Consider the following 17,110-nt stretch of genomic DNA (forward strand, 5'->3'; position numbering starts at 1 on the left):
GCCTCTCCCTGCTGTGGAGGCGCCGGTGCCTGCTGAGGGTGGAGCTGTGCTTGAAGCCCTTCCTGCAGTCGGGGCAGCGGAAGGGCCTCTCATCCGTGGCAATGCGCTCATGTCTGAGGAGGAGGGAGCTGCTCTGGAACCTCTTCCCACACGCCCCACACTCGAAGGGCCGTTCCCCGCTGTGGGTCACCTGGTGTTCCATCAGCTGGCAGTGTTGGGGAAGATGAAACAGGAAAGCCTTATAAATATGATTGCCTAACAAAAGATTTTGGGAATATGAAAACTGTGAGCGACATCGAAATGAAGGCCATCTTTGAGATATAGAGTCTTAGTTACTGAACAACTGGAAAACAATGGTATAGCCGGCTGAAGGTAATCCCCTCTTGATTGAACAATCCCCTCTGCTTGCAGACAGGTCCAAGGGTCAGAGCAGACCCTACTAGCTCAGCAGAAGGGGTCCAAGGAGAAGTTTTTAGAAGTTAAAATGTAACACTCTATGGTAATGTAATAACTCTTATAGGCTGTATGTAAATGCTATAGGATTTGTACCTTGTATTAGATTGGCTACTGAGAATTAGAATATTCACTACAGAAGATGATTTATTGTATTGTAACAAGCTCCTCGCTCTCTTAACTCTCCTCTCCTCTTAGTAATGCTCTTCTCCTCTTAGTAACGCTCTTAGTAACTCTTCTTAATTCAGCTCTCCTCTTAATTCATCTCTCTTGCTCTTTACTCTCTTAGCTCTTAGCCTCTTGCTCTTGATTCATCTCTCTCTCTCCTACACCTTGGGCCTGCTTGGAGCTGCAGCTGGCAGCTCTAAGCAGTGCCTCTGTACCCACGCCCTCTGCAATAAACTGCATGCTCCAAAGACCCGCTTATAGAGACGTCTCCATCCGTCCATCTCCAGCCGGGCCCGACCGAACCCACACCCTCATCACCATCATCTCGCCTTCAGTTCCGACAGGCAGCTCCGGCTGAAGCCCTTCCCGCACTCCCCACACTTGTAGCGCCGTTACCTGGTGTGGATGCTCCGGTGTTTAATCAGCTGGCATTTGTAGCTGAAGCCTTTCCCACATTCCAAGCAGTTGTGGGGCCATTCCCCAGTGTGAGTGCTCTGGTGTCCCAGCAGCTTGGAGCTGTTTCTGAAGCCCATCCCACATTCCAAGCACTTGTAGGGCTTTTCCCCAGTGTGGATGCTCTGGTGCTGCATCAGAGTGGAGCTGGTCCTGAAGCTCTTCCCACACTCCCCACACTCGTAGGGTTTTTCCCCAGTGTGGATCCTCTGGTGTATCCTCAGGCGGGCGCTCCGGATGAAGGACATCCCACACTCCCCACACTCGTAGGGTTTTTCCCCAGTGTGGATTCTCTGGTGTATCCTCAGGCGGGCGCTCTGCCTGAAGGACATCCCACACTCCCCACACTTGTAGGGCCGTTCCCCGGTGTGGATCCTCTGGTGTATCCTCAGGCGGGTGCTCCGGATGAAGGACATCCCACACTCCCCACACTCGTAGGGCCTCTCTCCGGTGTGGATCCTCTGGTGTTCAGTCAGGCTGAAGCTGTAGGTGAAGCTCTTCCCACACTCCCCACACTCGTAGGGCTTTTCCCCAGTGTGGATCCTCTGGTGGCTGACCAGCTGGGAGCTGGAGCTGAAGCCCGTCCCACACTCCCCACACTTGTAGGGCCATTCCCCGGTGTGGATCCTCTGGTGTTTAATCAGGTTGGAGCTGGACCTGAAGCCCTTCCCACATTCCCCACACTTGTAGGGCTTTTCCCCAGTGTGGATCCTCTGGTGTTTAATCAGCTCGGAGTTTTTTCTGAAGCCCTTCCCACACTCCAAGCACTTGTGGGGCCAGTCTTCCGTGTGGATCCTCTGGTGTTTCCTCAGCTTGCAGATCCACCTGAAGCCCTTCCCACACTCCAAGCACTTGTGGGGCTGCTCCCCGCCCTGAGCCTTCTCCCCCACCTCTGAGCTCTGCCTGGATCTCCGGACGCCTTCCTGGCCCAGGGCGGCTCTTTCCTCCTTGGATCTCTCTGGGCTGAGTTTGCAGCCCCTCCTCGTGGGGGAATTCCGGGCCTTTTCCTCCTCCTCCATCCGGCCACGCCTCGGGAATGACAAATCCTGGTTTGGGGGGAAAAACAAGGGCTGAGTGCCTTGGGCTGCGGGTTCCTCCTGCCCAGGTCCATCTCCGGGAGTCTCGGGGACTTTTATGTCCATGAAAAACCCCAAACCACCACGATTCAGCCCAAAAAACCCTCCCACCAGTTGCCCCTCTCTGATCTCTCCACTTTGGGTTTCTGGGACTCTCCTTTCCCTGCCCTCATCGGGGTCCCGTGGCTCCTGGGGTTCCCCCAGCTCTGGGGTCCCACTCAGGGATGATCCGGGGGGTTTTGGGGCTCCCAGGGCTCCCTTCTCCCCTGCTTATCTGCTCCGGGCTTCCAGCAATCCCAGGGGTCCCCCCTTATCCAGGCTCTCCCCCTCTCCGGGCTGCCGGGGCTCCCCCAGCTCCGGGATCGCCCCTCTCCCCTCACCCCATCCCGGGGCTCCCGGCGTTCCCCTCCACCGCTCTCCCGGGGCACCCCAAGACCGATGTCCCCCTCCCACCCCGGCACCGGCACCGAGCCCCCAAAATATCCCCCAAAGGGCCATTTGCGGCTCAGCTTTGGGGTCCCGAAGGATCCAAACATCGCCCCCGTGCCAAAATGAAACCCTGCCAGGGACCCACAAAGAGATTTGGGGCTCCATTCTGGAAGCTGCGAGCTCCAAACACCCCCCAAAGGAAAACGCTGCTTGGGGACCCCCCGAGGGATTTGGGGTGAGCTTCTGAGGGAAAAAAGGGAGGGAAACGTGAGGGGGAGAAAAGGCGGGAACGTGAGGGGAATAAAAGGGTGGGAAACGTGAGGGGAAAAAGGGCGGGAAACGTGAGGGGAAAAAGGGCGGGAAACGTGAGGGGAAAAAGGGCGGGAAACGTGAGGGGAAAAAGGGCAGGAAACGTGAGGGGGAGAAAAGGCGGGAACGTGAGGGGAATAAAAGGGCGGGAACGTGAGGGGAAAAAGGGCGGGAAACGTGAGGGGAATAAAAGGGCGGGAAACGTGAGGGGAATAAAAGGGCGGGAAACGTGAGGGGAAAAAGGGCGGGAAACGTGAGGGGAAAAAGGTGGGAAACGTGAGGGGAAAAAGGTGGGAAACGTGAGGGGAAAAAGGTGGTCTGCACCCCGAGACACCACAACGCGCTGGGGCTGGTCCTGCACGTACCCCAAACCCCCCCAAAGCCCCCCAAACACCCCAGCACACTGGGGCTGCTCCTTCAGGTACCCCAAACCCAAAACAGGACCCGTTACAATCAGTGGGGTGCCAAATAATGAGTCTGGGGGGGCTGCCAGAAAGGGATCTATTCAAGTCAATGGGGGCTGCAAAATTGTGACCTCAACAAGCTGCCACAAAGAGAGCTTATCAAATCAATGGGGGCTGCCACATAGTGATTCCAGAGGGGGATGCCAGAAAGAGAGCTATTAAAGGCAAGGAGGATGCCAAATAATAACCCCAAACACGATGACAAAATTGGACCCTAACAAGTCTAACAGGGCTGACAAATAGTGATCCCCGCCCCCAAATAAAGACCTGCCACAAAGGGACCAATTCCCATCTATGGGCGCTGCCACATTGGGAGACAACAAAAAAACACACCCCTCCCCCAAACCCCCAGAACCCCTCCTCCAACCCCTAAAATCGCCACAAACCCCCACACCCCCTTTAAGTCACCACCAAAAGGAACCCAGTTACACCTAAACACCCCTCCCAAAACCCCTCAATCCCCACAGAAACCCCCCCATCACCTCCCAAGCCTCCCCCGAGCCCCCTCCCCTCAAGCCCCCGACCCGGGGGCCCGCCCAGCTCACCTCCGAGGGCTCCGGCCGCGCCCTCACGACGCTGCTGCTGAGCCAGAAGCCCCCCGAGAGCGGGGCCGCACCCCCAGAGCCGCCCCGGACCTGCCCTACCCCGAGGAGCTGCTGCTCACCCGCCCCTTCCTGCCCGAGGCTGAAAAGGACGGCGACCCCAAGGCTTGGGGCAACCCCCGAGGCATTTGGGGCCAGCTCCCCCTCCCCGCTCACCTGCGGGATGCTCCCGGCGCCGCGGCGGACACAGCGCCCGCCGACCCCGCGCTGCCCCCGCTGCTTTTCCTCTTCCTGCTCCTCCTCTTCCTCGCTCGCTCCTCTTCCTCCCGCTCCTCCTCCCCCGCCTCCGCCTCCATCCCGCCTCCTCCCGCTCCTCCTCCTTCCTAATCCCGCCTGCTTCTCCTCTTCTCTCCGCCCTTCTCCCGCTCCTCCTCCTTCCTAATCCCGCCTGCTTCTCCTCTTCTCTCCGCCCTTCTCCCGCTCCTTCCTCTCAGGGGGGTCCCGCCGCCTTTTGCGCTTCGCTGGCTGCCCTGGTGGGCTTCAGCTGCCTCCCAAGGGCCCCCCAGAGCGGGGTGACACGGGGGGAACACACGGGGGTCCCCATTCCCGATCACTCCCAGGCATCTGCACCCCCCAATCGCGGCCCCCCCAATCGCGGCTCCCCCCAAGTCCTTCCCCACTGCCCAACAATGAACGGCACCGGGCCGAACTGGGAAGCTTTATTGGGAACAGATCATAACCACAACAGGTCATAAAAATTCCTCCCCACCCCCATCCCCCCCAGCTGCCACAGCCTTCCCCCCTTTGCACTTTCTCTTTGCCCCTCTCTCCCCCAGGCACGCGCAGTCTCTCCTGGGCTGCAGTTTCAGCAGTTTCTCGACTGCTCTCAGCAAGCTTTGGTCATCATTTCTGCGACGGTTGTTCCCCGTTTCTTGCCAAGTTACATCCTGTGCCTTAAGCTTGTGGCCAATACTTGCTAACTTTTACCCTGTAGCTTATACCTGCACAGCTACAATGATTCGAACCCTTTCAACTGGCACGGGCACACCAGAGCCAGCCTGGGCCCACGGAGGGAATTTATTCCCAACCAAATCCCAGCAGCACAAGGAGAAGGCAAAGAAATCTCTCCAACACCTTCCCCCCACCCAGCGCGGATCACCCGGAACGGGGGTCACCAGGGCTCTGCCCCACGGGGGGCACTGGGGATCATCCAGCGCCGACCCTCCCACGGGGGATGGAGCTGGAGCAGCGCACGAAGCTCTTCCCGCACTCGGGGCACTCGCGGGGCTGCCCTTACCGATGGCTCTGCTGGTGTCGGGCCAAAGGAGAGATCTCTGAGAAGCTCTTCCCGCACTCGGGGCTCTCCTGGGGCCTCTCCCTGCTGTGGAGGCGCCGGTGCCTGCTGAGGGTGGAGCTGTGCTTGAAGCCCTTCCTGCAGTCGGGGCAGCGGAAGGGCCTCTCATCCGTGGGAATGCGCTCATGTCTGAGGAGGAGGGAGCTGCTCTGGAACCTCTTCCCACACGCCCCACACTCGAAGGGCCGTTCCCCGCTGTGGGTCACCTGGTGTTCCATCAGCTGGCAGCTCCGGCTGAAGCCCTTCCCGCACTCCCCACACTTGTAGCGCCGTTACCTGGTGTGGATGCTCCGGTGTTTAATCAGCTGGCATTTGTAGCTGAAGCCTTTCCCACATTCCAAGCAGTTGTGGGGCCATTCCCCAGTGTGAGTGCTCTGGTGTCCCAGCAGCTTGGAGCTGTTTCTGAAGCCCATCCCACATTCCAAGCACTTGTAGGGCTTTTCCCCAGTGTGGATGCTCTGGTGTTCCTTTAGAGAGGAGCTGGTCCTGAAGCTCTTCCCACACTCCCCACACTCCCAGGGCCGTTCCCCAGTGTGGATCCTCTGGTGCTGCATCAGAGTGGAGCTGGCCCTGAAGCTCTTCCCACACTCCCCACACTCGTAGGGCTTTTCCCCGGTGTGGATCCTCTGGTGTATCCTCAGGTCGGAGCTGTGGCCGAAGGACATCCCACACTCCCCACACTCGTAGGGCCTCTCTCCAGTGTGGATCCTCTGGTGTTCAGTCAGGACGAAGCTGTCTCTGAAGCTCTTCCCACACTCCCCACACTCGTAGGGCCTCTCTCCGGTGTGGATGCTCTGGTGTTTAATCAGGCTGGAGCTGACTCTGAAGCTCTTCCCACACTCCCCACACTCGTAGGGCTTTTCCCCAGTGTGGATCCTCTGGTGGCTGACCAGGTGGGAGCTCTGGCTGAAGCCCGTCCCACACTCCCCACACTGGTAGGGCCATTCCCCGGTGTGGATCCTCTGGTGGCTGACGAGGTTGGAGCTGGAGCTGAAGCTCTTCCCACACTCCCCACACTTGAAGGGCTTTTCCCCAGTGTGGATCCTCTGGTGTTTAATCAGCAGGGAGCTGATCCTGAAGCCCTTCCCACACTCCCCACACTTGTGGGGCCAATTCCCAGTGTGGATGCTCTGGTGGCTGACCAGGTAGGAGCTGGAGCTGAAGCTCTTCCCACATTCCCCACACTTGTAGGGCTTTTCCCCAGTGTGGATCCTCTGGTGCTGGCTCAGCTGGGAGTTGTTTTTGAAGCCCTTCCCACACTCCAAGCACTTGTGGGGCCAGTCTTCCGTGTGGATCCTCTGGTGTTTCCTCAGCTTGCAGATCCACCTGAAGCTCTTCCCACACTCCAAGCACTTGTGGGGCTGCTCCCCGCCCTGAGCCTTCTCCCCCAGCTCTGAGCTCTGCCTGGATCTCCGGACGCCTTCCTGGCCCAGGGCGGCTCTTTCCTCCTTGGATCTCTCTGGGCTGCGTTTGCAGCCCCTCCTCGTGGGGGAACTCCGGGCCTTTTCCTCCTCCTCCATCCGGCCACGCCTCGGGAATGACAAATCCTGGTCTGGGGGGAAAAACAAGGGCTGAGTGCCTTGGGCTGCGGGTTTGTACTAGTTTGAAAACAAACCAGTGGGAGGCAGCAAGTCAGAATAACAATTTAATGGGCAAAATTAAAGGAAAGGGAAAAAAGAAGGACTAAAAGAAAACACTGGTTCAAACTGACAGAGTCAAAATACAACCTGAGTCCCTGTAAGGCAGGGTGCTGGTAGCAGTCTGGTAGAATGGTGGCTGCACTCCTCTGAAGCAGTGATCCTGTAGAGAAAAAAAAAGGTCTTCTCTTCCTCAGAAGGTCCGGTGGTGGCTCTGTAGCTCCTGTCCTCTGGAAATCCAGTGGAGAAGGGATGTCTCCGGTGTTCAGTCTCAGATTATATCCACGATGGGAATGGGACGCTTGGTTCCTCCCTCTGGGTGCAGCATCTCACAATGGGGTAATGAGTCATGAGGCCAAGTGTTGATTAGGCTCATTAACAGAAGATAGTCCGGAGGCAGTTATCTCTGAGTCATGGGGCAGGACAAGGATGGGCCATTAACAGCAAGGTAGACTGGGGGGAGGAGGCAAGGAAACACTGCCCCACCTGATTTCAATGGCTCATGAGGATGGTAATAGAATGCACCTCAACCCAGGATAGGGTTCCTCCTGCCCAGGTCCATCTCCGGGAGTCTCGGGGGCTTTTGTGTCCATGAAAACCCCAAACCACCACGATTCAGCCCAAAAACCCTCCCACCAGTTGCCCCTCTCCGATCTCTCCACTTTGGGTTTCTGGGACTCTCCTTTCCCTGCCCTCATCGGGGTCCCGTGGCTCCTGGGGTTCCCCCAGCTCTGGGGTCCCACTCAGGGATGATCCGGGGGGTTTTGGGGCTCCCAGGGCTCCCTTCTCCCCTGCTTCTCTGCTCCGGGCTTCCAGCAATCCCAGGGGTCCCCCCTTATCCAGGCTCTCCCCCTCTCCGGGCTGCCGGGGCTCCCCCAGCTCCGGGATCGCCCCTCTCCCCTCACCCCATCCCGGGGCTCCCGGCGTTCCCCTCCACCGCTCTCCCGGGGCACCCCAAGACCGATGTCCCCCTCCCACCCCGGCACCGGCACCGAGCCCCCAAAATATCCCCCAAAGGGCCATTTGCGGCTCAGCTTTGGGGTCCCGAAGGATCCAAACATCGCCCCCGTGCCAAAATGAAACCCTGCCAGGGACCCACAAAGAGATTTGGGGCTCCATTCTGGAAGCTGCGAGCTCCAAACACCCCCCAAAGGAAAACGCTGCTTGGGGAGCCCCCGAGGGATTTGGGGTGAGCTTCTGAGGGAAAAAGGGTGGGAAACGTGAGGGGGAGAAAAGTGCAGGAAACGTGAGGGGAAAAAGGGCGGGAAACGTGAGGGGAAAAAGGGCGGGAAACGTGAGGGGGAGAAAAGGCGGGAACGTGAGGGGAATAAAAGGGCGGGAAACGTGAGGGGAATAAAAGGGCGGGAAACGTGAGGGGAAAAAGGGCGGGAAACGTGAGGGGAAAAGGGCGGGAAACGTGAGGGGAAAAAGGGCGGGAAACATGAGGGGGAAAGGGCGGGAAACGTGAGGGGAAAAAGGGCGGGAAACGTGAGGGGAAAAAGGGTGGGAAACGTGAGGGGAAAAAGGTGGTCTGCACCCCGAGACACCACAACGCGCTGGGGCTGGTCCTGCACGTACCCCAAACCCCCCCAAAGCCCCCCAAACACCCCAGCACACTGGGGCTGCTCCTTCAGGTACCCCAAACCCAAAAAAGGACCCGTTACAATCAGTGGGGTGCAAATAATGAGTCTGGGGGGGCTGCCAGAAAGGGATCTATTCAAGTCAGTAGAGCTGCCAAATAGTGAATGCCCGAGGGCTGGCAAAAAGGGATCTCTTCCAGTCAACGGGGGCTGCCACCGAGTGACCCCAGTCGGGATGCCAGAAAAGGACCCAATCAAATCACAGAATTCACAGAATTCACAGAATTCACAGAATGTCTGCGTTGGAAGAAACCTTCAAGATCATCGAGTCCAACCCGTGCCCTAGCACCTCAACTAGATCATGGCACCAAGTGCCATATCCAGCCTTTTTCTAAACACATCCAGGGATGCTGATTCCACCACCTCCCCAGGCAGTCCATTCCAGCACTTTTATCACCCTTTCTGTAAAAAACCTTTTCCTAATATCCAACCTATATTTCCCTAGACGCAGCTTGAGACTGTGCCCTCTCGTTCTGTCAGCTGCTGCCTGGTGAAAAAGCTCAAGCCCCACCTGACTACAGCCTCCTTTCAGGGAGTTGGAGAGAGCGATAAGGTCACCTCTGACTCTCCTTTTCTCCAGGCTAAACAGCCCCAGCTCCCTCAGGCGTTCCTCACAGGGCTTGTGTTCCAAGCCCTTCACCAGCCTCGTTGCCGCTCTCTGAACGCCTCCAAGCACCTCAATGTCCTTCCTGAACTGAGGGGCCCAGAACTGGACACAGCACTCGATGTGCGGCCTCACCAGCGCCCAGTACAGGGGAAGAATGCCCTCCCTGCTTCTGCTGGCCACACTGCTCCTGATACAGGCCAGGATGCCATTGGCCTTCTTGGCCACCAAGGCACACTGCTGGCTCATGTTCAGCCGGCTATCGACCAGCACCCCCAGGTCCCTTTCCGCCTGGGCGCTGTCCAGCCACACCGTCCCCAGCCTGTAACGCTGCAGGGGATTCTTGTGGCCAAAATGCAGTACCCGGCACTTGGGCTTATTCAACTTCGTCTTGTTGGACTCTGCCCATCTAGCCAACCGTTCCAAGTCTCTCTGCAGAGCCCTCCTTCCTCCCAACAGACTGACACGTGCTCCCAGCTTAGTGTCCTCTGCAAACTTACTAATGAAGGACTCCATTCCCTCATCCGTGTCGTCAATAAAAATACTGAACAGAACTGGCCCCAGCACAGACCCCTGAGGGACACCACTGGTCACTGGTCACCAGCTGGATGCAGCTCCGTTCACCAGCACTCTCTGGGCCCGCCCATCCAGCCGGTTCTTGACCCAGCAGAGTGCTCCTGGCCAAGCCACGTGCTGTCGGCTTTTCCAGGAGTATGCTGTGGGAGACAGTGCCAAAGGCCTGGCTGAAGCCCAAATAGACAACATCCACAGCCCTTCCTGCGTCTACCAGGCAGCTCACCTGGTCATAAAAGGAGATCAGGTTGGTCAAACACGACCTACCCCTCCTAAACCCACGCGGGCTGGCTCTGACACCCTGGCCGTCCTGGAAATTCTGTGTGATGACACTCAGTACAAGCTGATCCATGACCTTACCGGCTACTGAGGCCAGGCTGACCGGCCTATAGTTACCAGGTTCCTCCTTCCCACCCTTTCTGTACATGGGCACCACACTGGCCAGCTTCCAGTCAGCTGGAACCTCCCCAGTGAGCCAGGACTGGTGGGAAATGATGCAGAGTGGCTTTGCAAGCTCATCTGCCAGCTCCCTCATCACCCTGGCATGGATCTCATCCGGTCCCATAGATTTATGGAGATCCAAGCATCCCAGCAGTTCTCTGCCTGCCTCCTCCTGGATAACACGAGGCAAAGAGGGCATTAAGCACTTCTGCCTTCTCTTCATCTGCAGATACGAAGTTCCCTCCCTCATCCAAAAAAGAACAAAGCTTGCTCTTACCATTCCTTTTAGCATTAATATATTTCTCAAAACATTTCTTATTATCCTTTACAAAAGTCGCCATCTTAAGTTCAAGCTGAGCTTTGGCCTCCCAAATTCTTTTCCTACATGCTCTAGCAGCCCTTTTAAATACCTCCTGAGAGACCTGACCCTCCTTCCAAAGATGATCCATCATTTTTTAATTCCCAAGTTCCTCCAAAACCTGATTGCCCATCCAGGCTGCATGTTAAATCAAAGAGGGCTGCCAAATAGTGACCCACCCAAAAAAAGACCTGCCACAAAGGGACCAATTCCAATCTATGGGCGCTGCCACATTGGGAGACAACAAAAAAAACACCCCCCCACAAACCCCCAGAACCCCTCCTCCAACCCCTAAAATCGCCACAAACCCCCACACCCCCTTTAAGTCACCACCAAAAGGAACCCAGTTACACCTAAACACCCCTCCCAAACCCCCTCAATCCCCACAGAAACCCCCCCATCACCTCCCAAGCCTCCCCCGAGCCCCCTCCCCTCAACCCCCCGACCCGGGGGCCCGCCCAGCTCACCTCCGAGGGCTCCGGCCGCGCCCTCACGACGCTGCTGCTGAGCCAGAAGCCCCCCGAGAGCGGGGCCGCACCCCCAGAGCCGCCCCGGACCTGCCCTACCCCGAGGAGCTGCTGCTCACCCGCCCCTTCCTGCCCGAGGCTGAAAAGGACGGCGACCCCAAGGCTTGGGGCAACCCCCGAGGCATTTGGGGCCAGCTCCCCCTCCCCGCTCACCTGCGGGATGCTCCCGGCGCCGCGGCGGACACAGCGCCCGCCGACCCCGCGCTGCCCCCGCTGCTTTTCCTCTTCCTGCTCCTCCTCTTCCTCGCTCGCTCCTCTTCCTCCCGCTCCTCCTCCCCCGCCTCCGCCTCCATCCCGCCTCCTCCCGCTCCTCCTCCTTCCTAATCCCGCCTGCTTCTCCTCTTCTCTCCGCCCTTCTCCCGCTCCTTCCTCTCAGGGGGGTCCCGCCGCCTTTTGCGCTTCGCTGGCTGCCCTGGTGGGCTTCAGCTGCCTCCCAAGGGCCCCCCAGAGCGGGGTGACACGGGGGGAACACACGGGGGTCCCCATTCCCGATCACTCCGAGGCATCTGCACCCCCCAATCGCGGCCCCCCCCAATCGCGGCTCCCCCCAAGTCCGTCCCCACTGCCCAACAATGAACGGCACCGGCCCGAACTGGGAAGCTTTATTGGGAACAGATCATAACCACAACAGGTCATAAAAATTCCTCCCCACCCCCATCCCCCCCCAGCTGCCACAGCCTTCCCCCCTTTGCACTTTCTCTTTGCCCCTCTCTCCCCCAGGCACGCGCAGTCTCTCCTGGGCTGCAGTTTCAGCAGTTTCTCGACTGCTCTCAGCAAGCTTTGGTCATCATTTCTGCGACGGTTGTTCCCCGTTTCTTGCCAAGTTACATCCTCTGCCTTAAGCTTGTGGCCAATACTTGCTAACTTTTACCCTGTAGCTTATACCTGCACAGCTACAATGATTTGAACCCTTTCAACTGGCACGGGCACACCAGAGCCAGCCTGGGCACACGGAGGGAATTTATTCCCAACCAAATCCCAGCAGCACAAGGAGAAGGCAAAGAAATCTCTCCAACACCTTCCCCCCACCCAGCGCGGATCACCCGGAACGGGGGTCACCAGGGCTCTGCCCCACGGGGGGCACTGGGGATCATCCAGCGCCGACCCTCCCACGGGGGATGGAGCTGGAGCAGCGCACGAAGCTCTTCCCGCACTCGGGGCACTCGCGGGGCTGCCCTTACCGATGGCTCTGCTGGTGTCGGGCCAAAGGAGAGATCTCTGAGAAGCTCTTCCCGCACTCGGGGCTCTCCTGGGGCCTCTCCCTGCTGTGGAGGCGCCGGTGCCTGCTGAGGGTGGAGCTGTGCTTGAAGCCCTTCCTGCAGTCGGGGCAGCGGAAGGGCCTCTCATCCGTGGGAATGCGCTCATGTCTGAGGAGGAGGGAGCTGCTCTGGAACCTCTTCCCACACGCCCCACACTCGAAGGGCCGTTCCCCGCTGTGGGTCACCTGGTGTTCCATCGGCTGGCAGCTCCGGCTGAAGCCCTTCCCGCACTCCCCACACTTGTAGCGCCGTTACCTGGTGTGGATGCTCCGGTGTTTAATCAGCTGGCATTTGTAGCTGAAGCCTTTCCCACATTCCAAGCAGTTGTGGGGCCATTCCCCAGTGTGAGTGCTCTGGTGTCCCAGCAGCTTGGAGCTGTTTCTGAAGCCCATCCCACATTCCAAGCACTTGTAGGGCTTTTCCCCAGTGTGGATGCTCTGGTGCTGCATCAGAGTGAAGCTGGTCCTGAAGCTCTTCCCACACTCCCCACACTCGTAGGGTTTTTCCCCAGTGTGGATCCTCTGGTGTATCCTCAGGCGGGCGCTCTGCCTGAAGGACATCCCACACTCCCCACACTTGTAGGGCCGTTCCCCAGTGTGGATCCTCTGGTGTATCCTCAGGCTGGTGCTCCGGATGAAGGACATCCCACACTCCCCACACTCGTAGGGTTTTTCCCCAGTGTGGATTCTCTGGTGTATCCTCAGGCGGGAGCTCCGGATGAAGGACATCCCACACTCCCCACACTCGTAGGGTTTTTCCCCAGTGTGGATTCTCTGGTGTATCCTCAGGCAGGCACTCTGCCTGAAGGACATCCCACACTCCCCACACTTGTAGGGCCGTTCCCCGGTGTGGATCCTCTGGTGTATCCTCAGGCGGGTGCTCCGGATGAAGGACATCCCACACTCCCCACACTCGTAGGGCCTCTCTCCGGTGTGGATCCTCTGGTGTTCAGTCAGGCTGAAGCTGTAGGTGAAGCTCTTCCCACACTCCCCACACTCGTAGGGCTTTTCCCCAGTGTGGATCCTCTGGTGGCTGACCAGCTGGGAGCTGGAGCTGAAGCCCGTCCCACACTCCCCACACTTGTAGGGCCATTCCCCAGTGTGGATCCTCTGGTGTTTAATCAGGCTGGAGCTGACTCTGAAGCCCTTCCCACATTCCCCACACTTGTAGGGCTTTTCCCCAGTGTGGATCCTCTGGTGTTTAATCAGCTCGGAGTTTTTTCTGAAGCCCTTCCCACACTCCAAGCACTTGTGGGGCCAGTCTTCCGTGTGGATCCTCTGGTGTTTCCTCAGCTTGCAGATCCACCTGAAGCCCTTCCCACACTCCAAGCACTTGTGGGGCTGCTCCCCGCCCTGAGCCTTCTCCCCCACCTCTGAGCTCTGCCTGGATCTCCGGACGCCTTCCTGGCCCAGGGCGGCTCTTTCCTCCTTGGATCTCTCTGGGCTGCGTTTGCAGCCCCTCCTCGTGGGGGAACTCCGGGCCTTTTCCTCCTCCTCCATCCGGCCACGCCTCGGGAATGACAAATCCTGGTCTGGGGGGAAAAACAAGGGCTGAGTGCCTTGGGCTGCGGGTTCCTCCTGCCCAGGTCCATCTCCGGGAGTCTCCGGGGCTTTTATGTCCATGAAAAACCCCAAACCACCACGATTCAGCCCAAAAACCCTCCCACATGTTGCCCCTCTCTGATCTCTCCACTTTGGGTTTCTGGGACTCTCCTTTCCCTGCCCTCATCGGGGTCCCGTGGCTCCTGGGGTTCCCCCAGCTCTGGGGTCCCACTCAGGGATGATCCGGGGGGTTTTGGGGCTCCCAGGGCTCCCTTCTCCCCTGCTTCTCTGCTCCGGGCTTCCAGCAATCCCAGGGCTCCCCCCTTATCCAGGCTCTCCCCCTCTCCGGGCTGCCGGGGCTCCCCCAGCTCCGGGATCGCCCCTCTCCCCTCACCCCATCCCGGGGCTCCCGGCGTTCCCCTCCACCGCTCTCCCGGGGCACCCCAAGACCGATGTCCCCCTCCCACCCCGGCACCGGCACCGAGCCCCCAAAATATCCCCCAAAGGGCCATTTGCGGCTCAGCTTTGGGGTCCCGAAGGATCCAAACATCGCCCCCGTGCCAAAATGAAACCCTGCCAGGGACCCACAAAGAGATTTGGGGCTCCATTCTGGAAGCTGCGAGCTCCAAACACCCCCCAAAGGAAAACGCTGCTTGGGGAGCCCCCGAGGGATTTGGGGTGAGCTTCTGAGGGAAAAAAGGGTGGGAAACGTGAGGGGGAGAAAAGGCGGGAACGTGAGGGGAAAAAGGGCGGGAAACGTGAGGGGAAAAAGGGCGGGAAACGTGAGGGGAAAAAGGGCGGGAAACGTGAGGGGAAAAAGGGCGGGAAACGTGAAGGGAAAAAGGGTGGGAAACGTGAGGGGAAAAAGGTGGTCTGCACCCCGAGACACCACAACGCGCTGGGGCTGGTCCTGCACGTACCCCAAACCCCCCCAAAGCCCCCCAAACACCCCAGCACACTGGGGCTGCTCCTTCAGGTACCCCAAACCCAAAACAGGACCCGTTACAATCAGTGGGGTGCCAAATAATGAGTCTGGGGGGGCTGCCAGAAAGGGATCTATTCAAGTCAGTAGAGCTGCCAAATAGTGAATGCCCGAGCGCTGGCAAAAAGGGATCTCTTCCAGTCAACGGGGGCTGCCACCGAGTGACCCCAGTCGGGATGCCAGAAAAGGACCCAATCAAATCACAGAATTCACAGAATTCACAGAATTCACAGAATGTCTGCGTTGGAAGAAACCTTCAAGATCATCGAGTCCAACCCGTGCCCTAGCACCTCAACTAGATCATGGCACCAAGTGCCATATCCAGCCTTTTTCTAAACACATCCAGGGATGCTGATTCCACCACCTCCCCAGGCAGTAGTCCATTCCAGCACTTTTATCACCCTTTCTGTAAAAAACCTTTTCCTAATATCCAACCTATATTTCCCTAGACGCAGCTTGAGACTGTGCCCTCTCGTTCTGTCAGCTGCTGCCTGGTGAAAAAGCTCAAGCCCCACCTGACTACAGCCTCCTTTCAGGGAGTTGGAGAGAGCGATAAGGTCACCTCTGACTCTCCTTTTCTCCAGGCTAAACAGCCCCAGCTCCCTCAGGCGTTCCTCACAGGGCTTGTGTTCCAAGCCCTTCACCAGCCTCGTTGCCGCTCTCTGAACGCCTCCAAGCACCTCAATGTCCTTCCTGAACTGAGGGGCCCAGAACTGGACACAGCACTCGATGTGCGGCCTCACCAGCGCCCAGTACAGGGGAAGAATGCCCTCCCTGCTTCTGCTGGCCACACTGCTCCTGATACAGGCCAGGATGCCATTGGCCTTCTTGGCCACCAAGGCACACTGCTGGCTCATGTTCAGCCGGCTATCGACCAGCACCCCCAGGTCCCTTTCCGCCTGGGCACTGTCCAGCCACACCGTCCCCAGCCTGTAACGCTGCAGGGGATTCTTGTGGCCAAAATGCAGTACCCGGCACTTGGGCTTATTCAACTTCGTCTTGTTGGACTCTGCCCATCTAGCCAACCGTCCCAAGTCTCTCTGCAGAGCCCTCCTTCCTCCCAACAGATTGACACGTGCTCCCAGCTTAGTGTCCTCTGCAAACTTACTAATGAAGGACTCCATTCCCTCATCCGTGTCGTCAATAAAAATACTGAACAGAACTGGCCCCAGCACAGACCCCTGAGGGACACCACTGGTCACTGGTCACCAGCTGGATGCAGCTCCGTTCACCAGCACTCTCTGGGCCCACCCATCCAGCCGCTTCTTGACCCAGCAGAGTGCTCCTGGCCAAGCCACGTGCTGTCGGCTTTTCCAGGAGTATGCTGTGGGAGACAGTGCCAAAGGCCTGGCTGAAGCCCAAATAGACAACATCCACAGCCCTTCCTGCGTCTACCAGGCAGCTCACCTGGTCATAAAAGGAGATCAGGTTGGTCAAACACGACCTACCCCTCCTAAACCCACGCGGGCCGGCTCTGACACCCTGGCCGTCCTGGAAATTCTGTGTGATGACACTCAGTACAAGCTGATCCATGACCTTACCGGCTACTGAGGCCAGGCTGACCGGCCTATAGTTACCAGGTTCCTCCTTCCCACCCTTTCTGTAAATGGGCACCACACTGGCCAGCTTCCAGTCAGCTGGAACCTCCCCAGTGAGCCAGGACTGGTGGGAAATGATGCAGAGTGGCTTTGCAAGCTCATCTGCCAGCTCCCTCATCACCCTGGCATGGATCTCATCCGGTCCCATAGATTTATGGAGATCCAAGCATCCCAGCAGTTCTCTGCCTGCCTCCTCCTGGATAACACGAGGCAAAGAGGGCATTAAGCACTTCTGCCTTCTCTTCATCTGCAGATACAAAGTTCCCTCCCTCATCCAAAAAAGAACAAAGCTTGCTCTTACCATTCCTTTTAGCATTAATATATTTCTCAAAACATTTCTTATTATCCTTTACAGAAGTCACCATCTTCAGTTCAAGCTGAGCTTTGGCCTCCCAAATTCTTTTCCTACATGCTCTAGCAGCCCTTTTAAATACCTCCTGAGACACCTGACCCTCCTTCCAAAGATGATCCATCATTTTTTAATTCCCAAGTTCCTCCAAAACCTGATTGCCCATCCAGGCTGCATGTTAAATCAAAGAGGGCTGCCAAATAGTGACCCACCCAAAAAAAGACCTGCCACAAAGGGACCAATTCCAATCTATGGGCGCTGCCACATTGGGAGACAACAAAAAAAACAGCCCCCCAAAAAACCGCCAGAACCCCTCCTCCAACCCCTAAAATCGCCACAAACCCCCACACCCC

The 17,110-nt window shown here is 58.0% G+C and overlaps 1 pseudogene; it reads right to left on the reverse strand.

Annotated features, from left to right (window-relative positions):
- Window positions 1-261: 261 nt before the first annotated feature.
- LOC138101015 (zinc finger protein 208-like) lies at window positions 262-16,048 on the reverse strand (annotated as a pseudogene).
- Between the last annotated feature and the right edge of the window lie 1,062 nt (window positions 16,049-17,110).

This window comes from Aphelocoma coerulescens, unplaced genomic scaffold (genome assembly GCF_041296385.1).
Source record: "Aphelocoma coerulescens isolate FSJ_1873_10779 unplaced genomic scaffold, UR_Acoe_1.0 HiC_scaffold_182, whole genome shotgun sequence".
NCBI classification, from domain to species: Eukaryota; Metazoa; Chordata; class Aves; order Passeriformes; family Corvidae; genus Aphelocoma; species Aphelocoma coerulescens.